At 38.4% G+C, this 21,665-nt stretch overlaps 1 protein-coding gene across 1 annotated transcript in view; it reads left to right on the top strand.

Moving 5' to 3' along the window:
• The first annotated feature begins 1,736 nt into the window (after positions 1–1,736).
• The window catches only part of LOC126376259 (potassium channel subfamily K member 18-like), a 32,372-nt gene continuing 12,443 nt past the window's right edge, over positions 1,737–21,665 (top strand). The window contains exon 1 of the mRNA XM_050023558.1: positions 1,737–1,983. The gene's annotated coding sequence lies outside the window, so the exon portion shown is untranslated. The remainder of the gene's footprint in view (positions 1,984–21,665) is intronic.

Here is a 21,665-nt window from a genome sequence, read left to right as displayed (position 1 = left end):
ACCCACACGTTAAGAAGAAGAGGAAAGAAGAAGAAGAAAAAAAAGATAATAAAGAAAAAAAAGAAGAAGAAAAAAAGAACAAATAATAAAGAAGAAGAAATAATAAAGTATTATTGATTGATTGATTGATTGAAGAAATAAAACACTGCAATGGTGTGCGGTCGTAAAAAGTATGAAGTTAAAGTGAGAAATCTACTTGTAAATGATGCAGAGGGAAGATTTTACTATGCGTGGCTTGCTATCAAATATGTATACAGCATTTCCTTTCTAAGTGTCTCATTTTGGACCTTTAGGGACCCATGGCTGTAGGACCTCAAAGAACCTTCTAGAGGTTTTACATATCCGTGGTGTAAATTGTTTAAAGATTTTTGTTGTGTTATTTTTAATAACTACCGACTCTAATTTCATTGGTTAATTTATTAATGTTTTTTGATTTTTATTTTAAACGTTGACTTTTTATTTGGTGGACATGTTAACTAAGTATTAATTCGGCATACTTAACAGTAATTAACAAACATACTTAGATAATTAAATTATTTAATAATGAGTTTCATTATTAATCATATTATCAAACCTTACATGAAGACACGAATGAAATTATATAGGTACAATCTAAAAACTATTTAACAAATATTACAAACTTAACAAGTAAATATTATTAATCTTAATATTACAAATAATTAAAACTACGTATACTACGAATACTACTAAAAAGTATTAATTACTTTATTATTATTGTAACTTTTCCTTTAAATTATTTTATTGGGAGATATATATGCCTGTAATGACAATATTTTGGTCAGTGTAAAATGAAATAAATAAGTAAAATTACTCTTTTTTTTATTAGGGAGATTTTCACACATCATTAATTTACCTTCGCAATCCCTAATCTTGTGTCAGACAGAGTACTGCGGGGCGGAAGGTAAGAGGGAAACCACTGCCCTATTTTTCCTTAAAAAGTAGCATGGACAATGCTACACCGAAAAGAGCGTGGCTCTTGAATTAGTGATTAGTGATGTCAATACCTAATGGGGTAGGTAGAGCCATAATAGAGACCAATAAATCAGAAGACATTTAGGCATAGGCTGATCCTTTATCACCACAAGGTTCATCGTATCCATTTTAGCCCGTCATGTCATCAATAGTAACCCTGACACCAGTGTTGATGAGGTTGGAAATCCACCACACAACCCATAGGAGAGAAGAAGAAGGTGTCTTTGATTACTCGTGGCTCTGCCCACCCCATTATTGATTGCGAGCGTGAGTTTAAGTATCTATATAATTATTATAATTAACATAAGGTAAGGAACTAGTGGAATGAATTTCGACTATTCTTCTTTTCTATTTTTTCTATTTGTATAGAAAGAAATGCTTAGCTTGCGTGTATTTAAGTAAGCATTTTTTTAAAACAAAAATACATAAGAAATTGTTACTCTACATTTCCCGTATGAGAAAGGTGATATAAATTTTTCATGGCAATGTTACCAAAACAATGCTACTCTCAATTTTTCATAACAAAACCCCACGACGCATGTGCAAAATAACCGCTTCGACCACGCATGCGTCAACCCCTGAGCAAACATGGCGGATCATTCCCGGTTTCCAGGCCATTGTTGTGAAAAAATCTAAATTTAACTCAAGCAAACGCCATTAAAGCGAATAAAAAGTAAAATCTCCAAAAAACTGTCAAAGGCAAATTAAAAGGAATACCCTTCGGCCATTTTTGAGTTCTTTATAGTACACAGTATGCGTTATTCGTGTCGGCTGCGGAATATTTAGGACTGTGTTGACAGATCAGAGGCAATCAGTGAAGATGAGTGACTGTAATTTTTTATTTAGTTTATCTAGACACGGGTTATCTTTTGCGTGAATTTGGTGCGTTGTTTTGGCACACGAGGACTGAAACGCAATTACTTCACGAAGGACAGTGAAATTGCCGACGAAATAACCTTTGATATGGAGAAGATGCGCCCCACTTGAACGGTGAGATTTATCATTTTAATAATGGGTATTAATTAGAGTAATTTGCTTAGATGTGGAATTAAGGCTTTGTACTCAGTATATCAAACCGTGTGGGAAAAGCAAAAGGGTTTTTTTTATTTAAGCAGATTATTTTAGAAAAGGATGGAGGGAGGGAAGTAAGTAGGTATATGACGCGTTGTACAGATAGGTAAAACATAATTATCTTGAGAATACATAATATGTTCCTTATACACTATATTTCCCTAAAAACACAGTCTGTTACTAATATACTTAATAATACTTATACTTAAACTGATTTTATAATAAGTGTAATATAATGTTATTATCATGCTAGTAGTACTAAGAAGACTTTTTTAATTCCCACAGTACGGTCATGAGCATTAATATGTATATATATACACTTTGGTACCATGTCACATTAATTTTTTTGACAAATTGAACTGTAAGTCTCACTAAATTTCAAATATGTTAGTGCGATAGAGTCCTAAAGTGGGTACATTATATTGCTCATGACTGTACGACTGTCGAACAAATGACTATCATTTTGTTCGACAGTCGTAATAATAAACCGAACTAATGAAAAAAACAAAACAGGGTAAGTATACGTATAGACTGCCACTATTATTAAACATATACAAATATAAGGTTTGTACACACAAATATACACTCAAGGTAAAAGATTTAGGTTATTGATATTTAGATTAGGATGTTGAAGACAAAATCATTCCTATAGTAGGTATAAATAAAAGGCAATATAGTAGGGATAAGTCCGGGATAGCCTCTAAGACCACTGAAAGTAAAACATAGTGAGGAAACCCAAATTTCCGAGAAATGCATTTTCGGAGGTATGTGACTTAACTTGTATTGGGCTGGTTTTCCCTTCGCGGGTTGGAAGGTCAGACAGGCAGTAGCTTCTTTAAAAAACCGGACCTGTCAAACCGGCTTTAGGTTAAGCGGACCCTGTGAAAAACGGGATAATGCTAGGGAGATGATGATTATTTGCAACGACAATTTGGGTGAACTGACTACCTTTAGAGGTCACTTGAAGGTTAAATAAATACACGATTATTGCTAAAATAAACACCATCCGGCTGATTTTAGGGCTAAAAATGTTAAAATAGAGAAATACAGCTAATTAAGACGACATCTCGAAATGGTTTTTAGAATTAGCGTAACTTTTTTCCCTTACATACTGAATTATGCCTAATTTTAGTTTTTTCTCATAATCTCCGCCTCTGCTGTTATGTTTTTTTTTTAAAAAGCATTGGACAAAAGAGTTTTGGCCAAAGGAATGTTTACTTTACTTAGTTTCTCACTTGAATAAGAGGGCCTAAGATGAAGTCAGTCATTAACCTTTCTAGTACAGCACACCCCGGACACTTCATACAAACAACTTTGATTTACACAGACACAACACATTGACATTATCGTACACGCGCGTCTGTGTGTGTGACGTCTGACGCCATTCGATTCAAGTCTAAACTGTGTTCGAGGGGGTTGAGGTAAATCTAGCTCAGACGCTGGTGGGGGGCGGAGAGTTCCCGTTCTATACGTAGTCATCATCATCACCAGCTCATTAACGTCGCCACGGCTGGGGCACGGGCCTTCCCCATGGATGGATAGGGAGATCGGGCCTTAAACCATCACGTGGGCCCAGCGCGGATTGATGGTTATTAACGACTGCTAATGCAGCCGGGACCAACGGCTCAACGTGCCTTCCGAAGCACGGGGGAGCTCGAGATGATTTTTTTTTGTGGTCACCCATCCTATGCCTTTGCGAAAGTTGCTTAACTTCAACAATCGCAGGCGCCACCGAGCGCCACCGAGCTCCTCCGTTACGTAGACGCTATACGTAGTATTCCTTATTCTACGACTACAGGAAAATAGAGATTAGATTCCCAGAAAATCGAAACATAATTTAGGCGTGGTGGCTTTCTGTTTGATTTTGGTTAATAATAAATTTAACCTGAATTTATCAAAAATAAGAGGTATTTCTCTTCGAGTCACGTTGTTACAATAGGTTATTGTTAGGAGGCTATTGTTTCCCACTGACTTGGTTTGATGTTATTAAACGATGATGTGAACATTGTACATTACTGGTTGAAAGGACCTTGGTGTAATTAGGTCGCCGCGGAAGAAGCAAAGTAAGGAAGGGTTAAAGAGAGCTCATGACTGAGTAGTCAGAGGTAGTGTTGCCCGATAGTCAACTACTAACATATTGATTAGTAATCGATTATTCTAAGCTCTTAAACAATCCAAATATCGTGCCTATCGATTTTTTATTATTTTCAGTTCCATACTTTTGCGACGGCAAATTCCACTTGATATCAACTCAGGATCATGGCCTGAATCGTTTCTCAAAGTTTTGTTACAATGTCACTAACTTATTACGATCCTGACACACTATAATTTTATCTAGTCTATTCTAATATTTATCAAAAGGTAAATGTTGTGAGGTTACAGTTTGTTCAACAAAAAAAATTTTCTTATATTCTGTCAATATAATATAATTATTGTAGTTTTTTTTTGTATTGGTAAGGCTTGTGGAGGCGTTTTTACGGCTAATAGCCAGGGACAACGGCTTAATGTGCTCTTTGAAACACCGAATCATCTTACTTTTTCGGACAATCAGATGCACCAATCCGCAGTGGAGCAGCGTGGTGGAGTATGCTCCATATCTCCTTCGGTTGTTTGAGGGGAGGCCTGTGTTAAACTGTAGGATGTATATAGGCTGTTTATCGTTATAATATGTAAGGTCCCGTGCCCAATAAAACACCGTTTATTTAAAAAAAAATAACGAACGGAAGATAATCTGACGGGATACACACCATTATCGTGTTGTTTTTGTTTTTTACTCGTTCCAAGGATTGGGATTTTCCGGAAACGAACCAGAAACAAAATAATGTTTAAGATAACATAATATGGTGTGTACCCCTGGCCCGGATGCAGAGAAGGTTATATTTCTACTATATTACAACAATAATGGTATAAAAAGCGGCTTTAGTGAGTAAGTTTGAAGACGTTCAAATTTAAAGAAAGTTAAAAATTACCTTGCAAAGGACCTAAATTAAAAACATTAGTCATGATTTACAAAATAGCAACGGATGGTTAGATGACGTCAGCGCGGCGAACCTAGAAATGTTAGCTGTCACTTTTGAGCATACCTTGCTTTTATGGGTTTCCTACTTTAGTACGAAAGCCGTATCATCGAATTTTGTTTCTTCGAAAACCTTTCATCGACATCAACATACTGCGTATAATATGTAAACACATTATTTGTTAAATTTGTTCTTATATATATATATATATATATATAAATAATTAGTTAGTTAATCAGTTGTTTACAATAATCGACTGACTTGTAACGTGTTGTGACGTGTTGATATTAACTCAGAATCATGGTCTGAATCATCCCTCTGAGTATTCGTTACGATGTCACTAACACCCTGTATACAGAGTGCTATATTCTGAGTTAATATCAAGTGGAATTTTCCGTCGCAAAATTCATGATTTTTTTTTAGCTTTTTAAAATTATTTTCAATTCTATACTTTTGCGATGGAAAATTCCACTTGATATTAACTCAGAATAATGAGCTGAACCATCCCACTCAGCATTCGTTACGATGTCACTTACACCCCATACAAGTACACACAGGTAGCCATACAAGTAGGTATGGGTGTTAGTGACACCGTAACGAATACTGAGGGGGATGATTCAGACCATGATTCTGAGTTGATATTAAGTGGAATTTTATGTCGGCAAATTCATGAAAATTTTTGTGATTTTTTAAATTATTTTCCGTTCCATACATTTGCGACGGAAAATTCCACTTGATATTAACTCAGAATCATGGCCTGAATCATCCCTCAAAGTTTTCGTTACGATGTCACTAACACCCTGTATTATTTTTTAAGAACAATTTTAACAAAATATAAATGTAAGTACACTTTAACGCTTATAACGACAACCAAAGTGATTTGGCACTTTACTTTGTTAAAACGATACGATTCCGCTTCATGGGATGACCCTGTTTGTATGAACAAATTTAAATCGTATCCTTCCTTTAAACCCCACATTCACTCCATTCAGCTTTCCATACATTTCATTCGGTCACAGGAAACCCCGAACGTACAAGAAAATAAAAAATAATCCCTTCCACTCCTGAAATTGATTACCTGCCCCCGATTATCTCGACGAGAACCGGGCAAGTTAAACCGGTTTTTTACCCGGTACTGAAAGAACCGGTTTAGCGTATTTATTTCCGGGTATATCCGGATAACGAGCAACGAATAACCGGTTGAAAAGATCTGCCGAGTTAGCTTGTATTTGTGTTACGATTGAACAAGTTTTTTTTTTATTTTTTTGGTGTGTTATTGATTTACATTTATTTTTTATGAATATAGATATTTTTTGGGTTGTGAATTTTATGAAGTGTTCATCAGAATTATATGTTTTGCATTTGCGTCTGCTCTCCGAGTGCTTGGCTTTTTGCGAGAAGATTTACTGATGATTTACTGTTTTGCTTTTCTGTCATATTTTTTATTATTTTTTGGGTGATAGTTTACCTTTATTAATAATTACTTATTTTTGTGTTTTTCATGTTATATTTAGTCTTATTTTTCTGTTTCTTTTTTCATTCATTGTTTATTTTTTGGATTTAAACTAGTTTTATATTGCATTCTCGTCATACAGCGCATTGGGTTACACTGTAATCTTGTAAGTACCTTTATAAATAAATAAATAATAATCGGCCTAAATACGTCCCGCTGTTGAGCACAGGCCTCCCTTCAATCGACTAGTGGGGGTATGGAGCATACTCCACTGCTCAACTGCGGATTGGTGGAGGTATTTTTACGGTTAGTAGCCGGGACTAACGGCTTAACGTGCCCTTCGAAACACGGAATCATCTTACTTTTTCGGAAAATCCTGTCCTCACGAACAAAGACCGATGTTATCGACAATGTTCCGTAGGGTATTGAATCCAGACCACCAGATCCACGAGCCCAACGCTCTAACCGCTACCACGGAGGCCGATAAAGCGTGTCGACATTATTTCCTGTATCCCGCATGCATCTTGCATGCGACCCGCATGCATAGTAACACGTGTCCATCACGTTTTGCGTGACGTGTTCTGCTTTGGCACGATGACAGAGTGATTTGTGTTTTGACACGCGCTGAGTTACTGCCAGAACGCGTCACGCGACGCGACGCCAAAGCTGCGAGTTTTTATGCCTTTTTGTTTTCGTTGCGACGCCGTGTCGTGACGTGTCGTCCGGCCCGTGACTTGAAACAAACAAATGAAGGACAATGCAATGTATATGTCGTGGCTAGATCTTAGAATTGATCATTTCATGAAGTACTCGATCATTTCATGGAATGGTCATATTTCATGAAGTAGAATATAACTCGTTGGCCACATCGTGATGCAGTTTGGTTTAATTTGTCAAAAAATTAATGTGACATGGTTCCAAAATGTATACATATTAGTACTCGTGTCCGTATGTATCAGTCTAACAGAAAGCACGATGAAGTGCGGGTACTTAGTTCATCTTGCGATGGATGTACCTCTGACTACCCCAATTGCGATGATCTTATGTGTATAATATATCCTTTTTTATGGAGTGGGGGTATATATTATAAACCTCTGCTTACCCCTTTGGGGATACAGGCGTGATATTATGTTACCTTTATTTTATCTCATCACTAAGCTAGGTATTAAAATACTTGTATAGTGGATGCTGGGTAATATGGGGCAATAATTTTGTCGTTTCTTGTTTTACAGGCCGTTTGTGGGGGAATTAACCAATATAGGTTCATTTGAGCTATAAAATAAAGCCGATAGTCGTATACTACCATAAATGGGCGATAAAATAGATAAATATTTGGATAAATGTATCGTATTATAGGTTTCTACTTACGTAATATAACACAAACAGCTCAATACGTCCCACTGCTGGGCACATGCCCACGGATTGCAATGTAAGTAGGATAATTGTTTTTTTTTAATCTGATTTATTGTAGATTTGCAGCATTGATTATTGAGGACAGTCGGCAAAATGATGGGACACCTGATAAGACACAACGAATTTATTAAAAACATCATAGAATGAAAGCTAGATGGAAAGAGAGGAAGGGGAAGACCAAGAAGAGCTTACATGGAACAGGTTAAAGAAAAGGTTAACGTCGTGTCTTACAGGGAAGACAAGGAATTGGCCTTTGATAGACTGGAATGGAAAATGCTACACCGACAAGAGCGTGGCTCTTAAATTGATGATGATGCAGCATATGGCTTTCACTACTTGGCCGGGCTATCATCATCATCAGCCCATTAACGTCCCCACTGTTGGGGCACGGGCCTTCCCTATGGATGGATAGGGAGAGATCGGGCCTTAAACCATCACGCGGGCCCAGTGCTATCACTCGGGACAAAATTGAAGAAAACAGGCATGTCGGTGACACCGTAACGAATACTGAGGGGGATGATTCAGACCATGATCCTGAGTTGATATCAAGTGGATTATCCTGTCGGAAAATTAATGAAAATTTTAATGTTTTTTAAATTATTTTCCGTTCTATATTTTTGCGACGGAAAATTCCACTTGATATCAACTCTGAATCATGAACTGAAATCATCCCTCACAGTATTGGATACGATGTCACTTACACCCCCTACAAGTACATACAGTAGCCATACAAGTAGGCATGGGTGTTAGTGACACCATAACGAAAACTGAGGGGGATGATTCAGACCATGATTCTGAGTCGATGTCAAGTGGAATGTCCTGTCGGAAAATTCATGGTTTTTGTTTTGTTTTTTTTTTTTTTTTTTCAAATTATTTTCAGTTCATACTTTTGCGACGAAAAATGATACTAACACAGGATCCCACTTGATATTAACTCAGGATCATGGTCTGAATCATCCCTCAAAGTTTTCGTTACGATGTCACTAACACCCTGTATTAGTACGACATGGCAACATAGGGGACGTTGCCCTATTATATAACATACATACATAAACAGCCTATATACATCCCACTGCTGGACACAGGCCTCCCCTCAATCAACCGGAGGGGGTATGGAGCATACTCCATCACGCTGCTCCAATGCGGGTTGGTGGAGGTGTTTTTACGGCTGATAGCCGGGACCAACGGCTTAAAGTGCCCTCCGAAGCACGGAATCATCTTACTTTTTCGGATAAAAATCCTTACCAAACAAAAGACAGTCTCACAAAGAGATTTCGACAATGTGCCCATCGGGAATCAAACCCGGACCTCCAGATCGTGAGCCTAACGCTCTAACCACTAGACCACGGAGGCTGTTGCCCTATTACATACATACATAAACTCACGCCCGTAATCCCTAATGGGGTGGGCAGAGCCACAAGTAATCAAAGACAACTTGCAGCCACTGTTGATACGAAGTCCAAAGATGGATACATGGACCCCCTATTACATGGGACCTAAAAAAATAGCTGGCGAGGAGTAGGTGTATGAACTACACGGAGTTACAGCCGCTATGATATGTGGAACGCAACACGTTTTCGCAAATAACTTACCCGTTCCAACCTTCAGGAGCTGAGTCCATTTTTGCGAAGGACCTTAAATCCCGAATTCGCACATTGGCGCACAATACGGTCGACAAATAAGCTATGAATTCGAATTTACGAGACCAAATTTATGGGTTTTCCGTACTACTGGTCGAATTTGAATGTTCGGTTTATACCAACCGTTACATACCGTTTTATTTCCATAGGTTCTCGGTCGTAAACGCTTTATGTGGCGGTTAGAGGTTGAATAGGGAGGAAATTGTTGAATAGTTGGAATTGCTAAGTGTTTGAAAGGAGTACTTGGGTGTGCTGGCGTCTGCTTACGTAAGCAATGGGTCTAAATTGATAGCATTTTCTTATCTTCTATGTTGTTCTTCTATCTATTCCTTCTGATAACCTGGGAGAGTACAAAAAAGAAACTACTCATTCAGCTGCTTCTTTTATCCTGTGGCCAACCTCATCAAACCCGGTGTCAGGGTTATTAAGAACCGGACCCAGCGGGATTGCAATCCGGCACCTCGAAATCGTTAGCTCAACGCTCAAACTCTGGACCACAGAGGCTGTTATTCAGCTGCTTATCCTTCGTATGTCCTTTCTAACTTATTTTTTTGTTTGTATAAGATCTATATTCAAGTAAAATAAATAGTTTTATGTCACAAAATTAACAGCGAAATAAAAATGAAAAAAACATTTTATCGGCGGCTATAGCTACGGCGTAGCAGTGGCGTTACGAAACATTTTGTTTCAAAACTGAACTCAACCTAAAAATTCCAATATTCGACATGGACAAACAAAACCTATACTGAATTAAAAAAAACATGAAGCCAATCAATGTTTTGATTTTGCGGATATTCATATATTATAAATAGTAGGTATACATTATTTTTCTTATCTTGTGGGTTGTGAGGTGGAATACCAACCTCATCAACCTTGGTTATGATTGAGCCGCCAAAGGCCCCAGACATGGCTCATGTAACGATTACTCACTTACATCAGTGCATAGTAACCGGGACCAACGGCTTAACGTGCCTTCCGAAGCACGGATCATCTTACTTTCGGACAATCAAGTGATCAGCCTGTAATGTCCTAACCAAACCAGGGCTCACAAAGTGATTTTTGTGATATGTCCCCACTGGGATTCGAACTCGGGGTGTCCGGATCATATGTCCAACACTCAACCATTGGACCACAGAGGTCGTTAACACATTATTATACATACATAACACCGTAACATTATTTATATATGGTATATGGTATAGGTGGCTGACTATTTGACAATTCCACTACACTTCACTGGGTTAGTGGCTACTGTTCAATTAAATTGGACAGTCCTGCGCTGTTGGAACGCGTTGGTACATGTCCAGACATGTTGCTACACTGCATGTTTGAACAGCGGTATTTTCGCGTTAGAGACATAAAGTTTTGTTACAAAATTCGCTGCGTCCTAGTACTAAAGCAAATCGTTGTTTTTTACTGGTTGTTTGATAATTGTTGAACAATTTGTTTGTCCAACAGACACTTTTCTGGATAAGCGTCACCGTAAGTCACCAGAAGAATGAGTCATAAGAACATTGGTCTATCGATCTGTGGGGACAATATCACAAAAATCACTTTGTGATTCCTAGTTTGGTTAGGACAGTACAAGTTTATCATCCTACTATTCGATAAATATGTGCTTCAGAGTGACGGTAAGCAGTCAGTGTCAGCTACTACACGTGTATACTAAATACATTAGAAGCGAAAATACGCGTTTGTTTACGTCCCATATTGTAAATTGTTTAACTTTGTTGAGCTCTGTAATTTCCACCCATCTCAGCCTACGCCACTAGGGAGTTTATATAATTTCCTACCCGCAACATGAGTGTCACACAGAGACAACGTTCAACTCACTGTCACCACACAGAACATGTGTCGTATTAAACATTCTAGACACAAAGTCTGCTCCGTATTGTCTATGTAGCGTTACGATACAGATATCGTAGCAGTACCGTTACGAAACATATGACGTAGCAATGGGCTACGCGACTTTGTTAAAGTCACAGTACTGTGTTAAAGTTTAAATTGCATAGGTTAGGTTTTATTTTATTGGTCGTTGTGTGTTTAAGAGTGTAAACTGTGAATGCTTGGTCATTTTATAGATCATTGTTTGGTGGTTGCCCACAATCTATTCTAATAGTTAAGGATAAAGGGGAATATCGCTTTCCTAGATCTTTTTACTACCGTAAAATGCCTGTCTTGAACCCACAGCTCTTGTCAAGCCAGAACGAGCGGGTTAACCATTACACCATCGAGTCCTCCTCCTGTTCATGCAAAATTCTTTCGATCTATGTATCTTCATCAAGCCGGCCGGCTTAATGACTATAGGTACATAGTTCGAAAGAATGGATGGGAGTTTGTTCGATTCAATTTTTTCTTTGTGAGTTTCCCTAAGAACGGGTTAATTCATATCAAAACAGAAATCATTTAAGGCTTATGGGGCACAAACAATATACAAAAACACACAACAGACGGTCTTATTGCTCAGGCAGCAATTTCTTTCAGGCATCCTTCAAAGGATTGCTGTGTAATTTAATTGCAACCGATTCAGCGTTTAACCACGAAAAGGTAACAGACGACATTACATATTAATGAATTCAAACTCATACAGTCGAATTCAGTGACTTAGACCCCGAACCGGGATTCAAACCCGTAACAGACCGATGTAAGTTACGTATTCTCCTAACAGTCTAATAATATCTCTAAGACACGTATCCTATAACGTTGTTTATTCCCCCAACGTAATCACATAAAATTGAACACTCGAACTTTATACTTCTTACTCATAATTCACGTTGCGTTAAGTTACTAACAAACTATACTGTCTGAACTTGCACCTATCCCAAACACAGACAGAACAGACTTTGCAGTGCACAAAACATACTAAGTTTTGGACTTTTGGATGCTATAAAGCAAACATCGCGACATAATCCTCACGTCACGTATAAGCAAAGATTATAAAGTTTCGTTTACAATGCATAGGCGGACGTGGGAGCGAACGCGCGCGGGTCTTTTGTCTTTTCGGACCACAAGCGGTTCGGACCGCGGTGCGTATCGACTAATGCTCTTTTTCGTCGTCGTTTCGCCTTGAAACTTTCAATATCAACAAAAATATAATTAAACATATTTATTAGGGTAAATAATCAACATCATCATCATCAGCCCATTAACGTCCCCCCTGCTGGGGCACGGGCCTTAGGGAGATCGGGCCTTAAACCATCACGCGGGCCCAGTGCGGATTGGTGGTTATTAACGATGATGCATGCGGGACCAACGGCTTAACGTGCCTTCCGAAGCACGGAGGAGCTCGAGATGAAAACTTTTTTTTGTGGTCACCCATCCTATGACTGGCCTTTGCGAAAGTTGCTTAACTTCAACAATCGCAGACCGAGCGCGTTTACCGCAGCGCCACCGAGTTCCTAAACAATATAAGAACATATTTAATTTTCACACATCATTCATCATCTCGCAGAATGGAAAAAAAAAATGTATGTAGCGTGATTAAAATTGTGTTTTGAACTGTACATGTAAATGACAGATGTGATGTCAAGCAGTCGCCGTGCGGGGAATCGCTGTCCACGCTACAATTCGAACCTTAGACACTCGCGTATAACTAACCGAAGACTTTGATATTTTATCTCCGCGCTTTAGCGTTTGTTGTGAGTAGGCGATAAGTTTCCGACACTCGGCGGCGCATTTTCAAACTCAAAACAAACAAGTTTGTATACTCACGATGAAATTAATGTACGATCAAGTTTTGATATTATGCAACCACGTCAGACGTATCTAAGTTGGAGGTTTTGTACGGTCGAGTGTTCGGTTCTTAGAATTTATTGTTTCCTGTTATTCCTCACTTCGATGGTTTTCTATGTAACTTTATAGAGTTGTTTTTCTTATTTTAGTTCACGGTTTTGCTTCTCCCAAACGGGGAGCGCCAGTTCAGACCCCGATACCTGATTTGCACCAATCTTCTCTCTGATGTGCCCTGTGGGTTGTGAGGTGGATGACCAGCCTCGTCAACCCTGTTGTCAGGGTTATTATTGAGCCGCCATAGGCCCCTGACGAGACTCAAGTAACTACGTACTTACATCAGTAAGCAGAAACCGGGACCAACGACTTAACGTGCCTTCCGAAGCACGGATCATCTTACTTTCGGACAATCAGGTGATCAGCATGTAATGTCCTAACCAAACTAGGGATCACAAAGTGATTTGTCCCCACCGGGATTCGAACCCGGGATCTCCGGATCGTGAGCAGAACGCTCAAACACTGGACCACGGAGGTGGTTCTACACCAATCTTGCACCAATGATTAATTTATCTTATGAGCAGTTTTCACTAACACAGTTGGCTCGACCATTATAGACGGCGATACGGCTCACCACCAATCAAGTTGGTCTAACCGAAAGCTCGGTGAGGCGTGGGTACTTAGTTCATCTTATAATGGATGTACCTTTGGCTACCCCACTAATGTTAAGTTATAATTCTAGGTGTGGTCTGAGATACCTAACAAAGAATATAACTTGGTACTTATAATTCACTTTCTACTGGGACAAAAACGACATGAGCTACTGATGTGTACCGATTCCACTTATACAGAGTGTTAGTGATATCGTAACGAAAATTTTGAGGGACGTTTAAGGCCATGATTCTGAGAATATCAAGTGGAATTTTCCGTCGCAAAAGTATGGAACTGAAAATAATTAAAAAACGACACAAAAATTTTCATGAATTTTACGACAGGAAAATCAACTTCACATTAACTCAGAATCATGGTAACACTCATACCTACTTGTATGGCTATCTGTATGTACTTGCACGGGGTGTTAGAGACATTGTAACGAATATTGAGAGGGATGATTCAGCTCAGAGTTAATATCAAGTGGAATTTTCCACCGCAAAAGTATAGAATTAAAAATAATTTATAAACTAAAAAAAACTGCTTCTATGCTGTTCTGGGAGCAAATAAAAAACATAGAACACGTTCAGCTGCTTGTCTTCCCGGGCATGTCGTAAAAACCGACAGAGGGATTGTGTCCTCTAACATGATGGACTAATGTTATGGGCGATAGGCTGATCCCTTATCACCATAAGGTTCATCATATCCAGCTTACGACATCGTATCAACAGTGGCTGCAAGTTGTCTTTGATTACTTGTGGCTCTGCCCACCCCATTAGGGATAACGGGCGTGAGTTTATGTATGTATGTAAAAAAAAAATTGCGACGGAAAATTCCACTTGATATTAACTTAGAATCATGGTCTGAATCATCCTCCTTAGTATTCGTTACGATGTCACTAACACCCTGTATATAAATAGTTTAATACGATTTAAACGTTAAGTTCGGCTATTAGGTACCAAGTTAGGTTGCAATAGTGCACTACATTTAGTGCCTGTGTTTGAGAACTAGTCTGGTCTAGATCGTTGAGAGCTGGGACGTGCTTCCAGAGAGTACAGTTAGCTTCGGAATTAGATGGTCTATTTAGATGTACTAACTATTTACATACATACATACATACATATACTCACGCCCGTAATCCCAAATGGGGTGGGCAGAGCCACAAGTAATCAAAGACAACTTGCAGCCACTGTTGATACGAAGTCCTAAGATGGATATGATGAATGAACCTTATGGTGATAAGGGATCAGCCTATCGCCCATAACATTAGTCCATCATGTTAGAGGACGCAATCCCTCTGTCGGTTTTTACGACATGCCCGGGAAGACAAGCAGCTGAATGTGTTCTATGTTTTTTATTTGCTCCCAGAACAGCATAGAAGCACTATTTATGTATACTTAATGCGTAATAGCTCTACTCGGAGGACGCGTGCCTTACACCGTAGTGTAGTGTTGCCGAATAATCGATTATTTTCCTCTAAATAATCTAGATATCGATATACCTATCGACAGTATCGACACTGGTCCCGATTCCTGCAGACACCGCCTAATTTTATTTTAAGTTATATCCGTCATTTTCATATCCGTCGAAAAGGAAAGGGACGGATGATTCACAGCTCTTAATTTTAGGAAGAATGAGTAAATTAATGTATAACCCGGGCGAATCAAAAAGGTACGTCGCTGGTATGCAATCCGTTTGACGTGCTGTCTACCTAACTGTGTAGGGTTATTGACTGATGTAAAATTTTAGACGGTTGGTTTAGATTTGTGTTTAAAATTGACGTGTGTTCCATAAATTTTATGCTTGTCGATTACCCGTCCCTTTCCTTTTCGGCGGATAAGAAAATGACAGATATAACTTAAAATAAGATGGTATTTACAGGAATTAGCACCACTATCGTTTAAAATAATATTATCGATATTGAAATTCTATACTGGTAAGATTTTGTTTTAATATTATTATTTTATTTAATTTAATAATTACCTAATGTTAAGTGTAAGTAACTATGTTACCTACTGAATAAAGATATTTTTTGAAATGAATTGAATTGAATTGTTATGTTTTATATTTTAATGATTCATTATTTGTTTATTTCAAAACATAATCAATGTGACATGCGCGTTTCGTTTTATGATTTCAAAAAGAAAAACACAAATAATATAACGTACCGTTCCATGCAGTAACTTACTAAGTTCAGCGCCATCTAACCAGCAGCTAGGATAAAAATAAAAACAATTAAAAGTAAATCCCTCATTGCAATACTATCGATTGAAATAAATAAATAAATGCTATCGATTATTTCAATATATTCGATTATATCTAACAATTATTATCGATTATCTGGCAACACTACCGTTGTGTCATGTGTTGGAAACTTGGAACCCCTTCCCGCTCTGAAATTAATAACTCATTGGTGCAAGTCCTATTTAATATATGTAATTTTTGATTGGTGCGGCGATCCTGCGCAAGCGATGTGCGTCCTTGTTGAGGCGCGTGCGCGCCAGTGGCAGCAGCATCCTGCAGGTGGTCGCCCACAGTCCAGACTGTCCGCTTGTGTGGCATCTCGTGCGCGTGGCAATAGGCGCATTATGAATCCTATTTGTTTTGTGTTTTAGTTTAATTTTACTAACCTACTTTAAGTGCTACTAACACCAATGGAACTCTTTGTTTTCCGAAATAAATAAATAAATATATAATATATATATATATATATATATATATATATATATATATATATATATATATATATATATATATATATATATATATATATATATATATATATATATATTATATAAAACAATGTTAGACGAAATATGTCCTACGCGGATGAAGTCGTGGGAAACTAACAGATAAAAGGAAAATTTATATCGAATATCTTCTGGCCTAAAACTATTACAAACACAGAACTGTGGATATTGGGCAAAATACTGTGGAGGCTGATATCCGCACATGGAAATGGTGGTGGACTGGTGATGTCCTTGGAAGACCTGTGGAACACCCGTTCGAGCTGTGACCTGGTGTGTGCGTGGAAAACGCAAAAGGGGTGGCCCAGAGACCTGGCGACGCTCGGTTGACCGGGAATTAAAAACTCTCGCCATGTCATGGGAGCAAGCTAATCGCGTGGAGTGGAAATCTGTTATTCGAGCTCTACATCAAAAGGATTAGAAGAAGAAAAAGATGTCGCATATATTCACATGTACCGCTTAAGGAAAATCTCGTTAGAAAATATTCTTTGCAATAATATTCTTCAGAAATGAATTGCTACGATTTCGGATTCACCTATTATGTCTTGACTTCCGTATCGAGGATCATAATTTCATTCTCCTAACGTTATCCCGTTCCTCACAGGGTTCGCTTACCTAACCTGAAGGTTTAACAGGTCCGGTTTTTTACGGAAGCGACTGCCTGTCTGACCTTCCAACCCAATACAGGTTAGGTCACATACCTCCGAAAATAAATTTCTCTGGAATGTGGGTTTGTGGGTGGAGGGGTTGCTTTGTGGGTTGTGGGAATCGAGGTACATATAATAAATAATGCCTACTGTTATATTGTTCAATAGAGCAAAATAAATGAATAATAACCAAATTTATAGTTCATAATCGTTATAAATCAATTCAATAAATAAACAATAACGCTACTGATTATTAAGCCAGCAATAACAAAACATAACATAACAAACACTTTATTGCGCGCACAGGAAATACAAAATACAAAACAAAAGAGAAATAGTAGAAAAACTACAATAGGCGGCCTTATTCTTCTTCTTCTATCGTGTGGGTTGTGAGGTACATTACCAACCACATCAACCCTGGTGTCAGGGTTACTATTGAGCCGCCAAAGGCCCCTGACATGGCTCATGTAACGATTACTAACTTGCATCAGTAAGTAATAACCGGGACCAACGGCTTAACGTGCCTTCCGAAGCACGGATCATCTTAATTTCGGACAATCAGGTGATCAGCCTGTAATGTCCTAACCAAACTGGGGATCGCAAAGTGATTTTCGTGATATGTCCCCACCGGGATTTGAACCCGGGACCTCCGGATCGTGAGCCGAACGCTCAAACCACTGGACCACGGAGGCCGTACTGGACCACGGAGGCCTTATTGCTAAGTGGCACTCTCTTACAGGCAATCTTTGAGTATAGGAGATATTTAATGTAAACCATATCATAAACAGACTATATACGACCCACTGCTGGAAACAGGTCTCACACTGAGGTTCAACTCCTTAATAGCGCGGTAAAAGTACAAGACTCATTTAAAATTAGTGACTAAGATTGAGAAGGGAATATTAGGTTGGTTTGGACACGTAGAGCGGATGAAGGATAATAGAATTGCGAAAGCGGTATATAAAGCGAAAGTTGATGGTAGAGCTGGCAGAGGAACACCTAGAAGGACTTACACTGACCAAATTGGAGATGTCCTTAGAAAAGGTTTAGTACGATCTGCTCTGAATCGACGTGCGTGTATGAAGCGATTGATGAATGTGAAGGAAGCACGAAAAGTGTGTCAGGATCGAAGCAAATGGAATTATATAGTCTTTGCTTACCCCCGTGGAAAATAGGCGTGAGTTTATGTATGTATTTATTCTTAGAAATGTGTGTATGCGTCATTCTGGTTTGAATAACGAATGTGCGTCAGATGTCTATCATTTGTGATGTCAGAATACTAATCAAGAGTAATGATACTCTTCAAACGTACACACGTCGGGGGAACATACACGTATTTACTTGTCTTATCAAGCTGACAGTCCTAGGATTATGAAAATTAACTTGGTAGGTAGCTGGTTACGATTTTCACATAAGTATTTACAATTTCTTGATATTCTCCAATCAGGGACTTTCCAGACTACATTCTCCAAAAATAATGTAGATGGCGCTGTCCAGATTTAATTATGATTTATTTATTTTTTTAAATATTTTATTATTTATTTAAAAAATATATTTATTTATTAAAAAAATAAATAATAAAAAAAAATACTTTATTTATTTAAAAAACATATTTTTTGTTAATCGTTATTCATTCGTTATCGTTATTTATTTATTTAAAAAAATAAAATAAATAGATAAAGAATAAATAACGCGATACGATTTAACTCGATAATTACCTGTTATCTCAATACTCGCGTACATAATTAATCAAAAATACAATGTAATGGCAGAAGCGTATATAAAAATAATTATTGCCTGATATTTCGATTACACTATGTAAAAAAATATGTTGCTACCTATATTGTATCTCCTTATTTTGATCAGAATAATAATGGGTGGCAGATGTGTTGTGCCTGGGTGTAATAAAAAGGGTCATCATTTATACACAAAAATTATTATAAAATTAATTATGCAAATGTCTGTTGGCCATGAAATTAAAAGGTCAAACGAAGGATTTGTTTTACAGCGCCATCTATACTGGTTTTAAAAATTTCCCGAAAATTTCTGGATTGATATTTCCAATCCCCCGGCATCTCGAATTTGCGATCTCGAGTCGGGATTGCATTCCCTGTTAGGTAATCAAATCGACCACAAACAATATAAATAAAACCTAGGGTGGTATTAATAAACTAATCTCAGCTAAGACTGCCCTCAAAATCACGCTCAAGTCCGTTTTTATTATATAAGAACTGTCACATTGACATGATCTTGAGGGCAATCTCGAAGCTGAGATTAGTTTATTAATACAACCCCTAGCTGGCTGGGTGTATTACTACACAAAACTTTCTAGCCCTTTAGGGATAGATAGGGGTAAGTAACTGCGCAAAATACGTGAATAGCATCATTCAATATTCTGAAGTTTGGCTTTCGATATATTTCATAATATATTATATCATTTGAAAGTCCACAGGAATATTTCAATCACATTATAATATAAAACTCCTTCGCGCGCTACGTTCAGATAGAAAATAACAATCGTCGTAAATACCTAGTCAAATTTTATTATCACTTTGTGAATTTATGCTCGCGGATCGAGATCGGAATCCGTTCAAGCGCACGCAACTAGTGATGCGAATATTCATTATCGATTAAATTATAAATGTATTTTTTTTTCCCTTGTAGTGCCGTTTCTTTCAGCCTCCGGATTAGTTACAGGGGACCCGTTTTATAGCTTTTTTGTGTAGTATTGAACACAGCGCCATCTCGCCTTGTTCGATGGAAGGTCCGTGAGCATCGACTTGCTATCGTTGGGCTCCGCAGTCGACGACTTTCCACCAGTAACCGGAAGATGGCGTGTGCCGATATTATACGGAAGGCTATATCTTGGAGTCCCTTGTCAAGTAGCTGCTGAAGAATGTTGGTGTCAATATTTAATACAAAATTATATTTGGGAATTTTCGGTCTGTCTCCTTTCCTTGGATTTGTTAATGAGTTGCATTTTGAGTGTGCGACGGCGGCGTCATCTAACGGACGATTGAGGTTGTGCTGGCTTTGTCCGTGACGTAGGCGTTGAATTGGGCGATTTATATAGTCCTGCGCCTGCGAGCTGCCGCATTCCCCAGACAGCGCTCCGCCGAGCGGGTGTGTCCACACCTTCGATTTTTAGTGTGAATTTCGGGTGAGAATTTGTCTTTATAATGCGTTATAGCATTTTAATCGTAATTATCAGTGTCGATATATGTTGTCATTGTCTTTCTTTTAGGCGGTTTATAAGCGTGTGACCGGTGGCCCGCAACTCCGTCGCACGCGCCGCCAAATCTTCGTAAATTTTTATTCTGGTAAGTAAGTTATACATTTCTGTCATCTGTCGTGACTCGTGAGTGTTAGTGTTTGCGGTCAGGATTCTAATGTGCGATTTGTTCCGAATAGGTGTGGTTTTGGTGTCCGTGGCGTGGACACGTTGCTCCGCCATTTTGTCCCAGCGTCGTGGCATCGACGTCATCGTACGTTGGCCGCATACGTGGCTTCTCGACCTCCGACAGGTGAGTCTTTTTATACGATTTTGGGGAGTTAGTTAGGTTGTGCCTCCGCCCCTAGAGGTTTAATTTACCCCTGTGCGTTTTGTCCGCAGGAGGTGTTTTGGGGTGGCTGTTTTGGGGTGGCTGTCTTGAGATGGCTGTTTTGCGAAGGTGTTTTGGGGTGGCTGTTTTTGGGTGGCTGTTTTGAGACGGCTGTTTTGAGACGGCTGTTTTGGGGTGGCTGTTTTGGGATGGCTGTTTTGCGGAGGTGTTTTGCGAAGGTGTTTTGTGACGGCTGTTTTACGAAGGCTGTTCTGTTCTATGACGGGTGTTTTGTACAGCTGTTCTGCTACTGCTACAGCTACAGCTTATTGGTAGCTGCTTCTAGTCGGCTCGGCTTCCTTCCCGCCGCCGAGGGCAAACGAGCTAGGGAGGTTTTTATAATACCTTTCTTATTATTTAATAATGCTTAACGAATGACCAGTGGCCTTGAATACCTGGAATGTACCCTTAGGATTTAAAAGTTCCAAATACCTACTTATATTTTTGTGTAACTTTGGTTTTCTTAGTGATTAATAAATTCGAGTAACCTAACCTTACATTTTATTTATTTCTTCAATCTACTTTCATCATCATCTTCTATCTTTAAATTATAAACATTACACCCTTTAAAATAGAATAGAATTATTTATTTGCCAGAAAACAGTATTTACAGATGTCATTGTATACAGTAGTCCGTGTTTTCAGCTTACAAGTAAGCATGTAAATTTATGCTGTTGTGCTACACATGCATCTACAATTACATAA

This window comes from Pectinophora gossypiella, chromosome 20 (assembly GCF_024362695.1).
Source record: "Pectinophora gossypiella chromosome 20, ilPecGoss1.1, whole genome shotgun sequence".
In the NCBI taxonomy this organism is placed as follows: Eukaryota; Metazoa; Arthropoda; class Insecta; order Lepidoptera; family Gelechiidae; genus Pectinophora; species Pectinophora gossypiella.
Note: the sequence above shows the minus strand (reverse complement) of the source record. Positions and strands in the feature narration are given on the sequence as shown.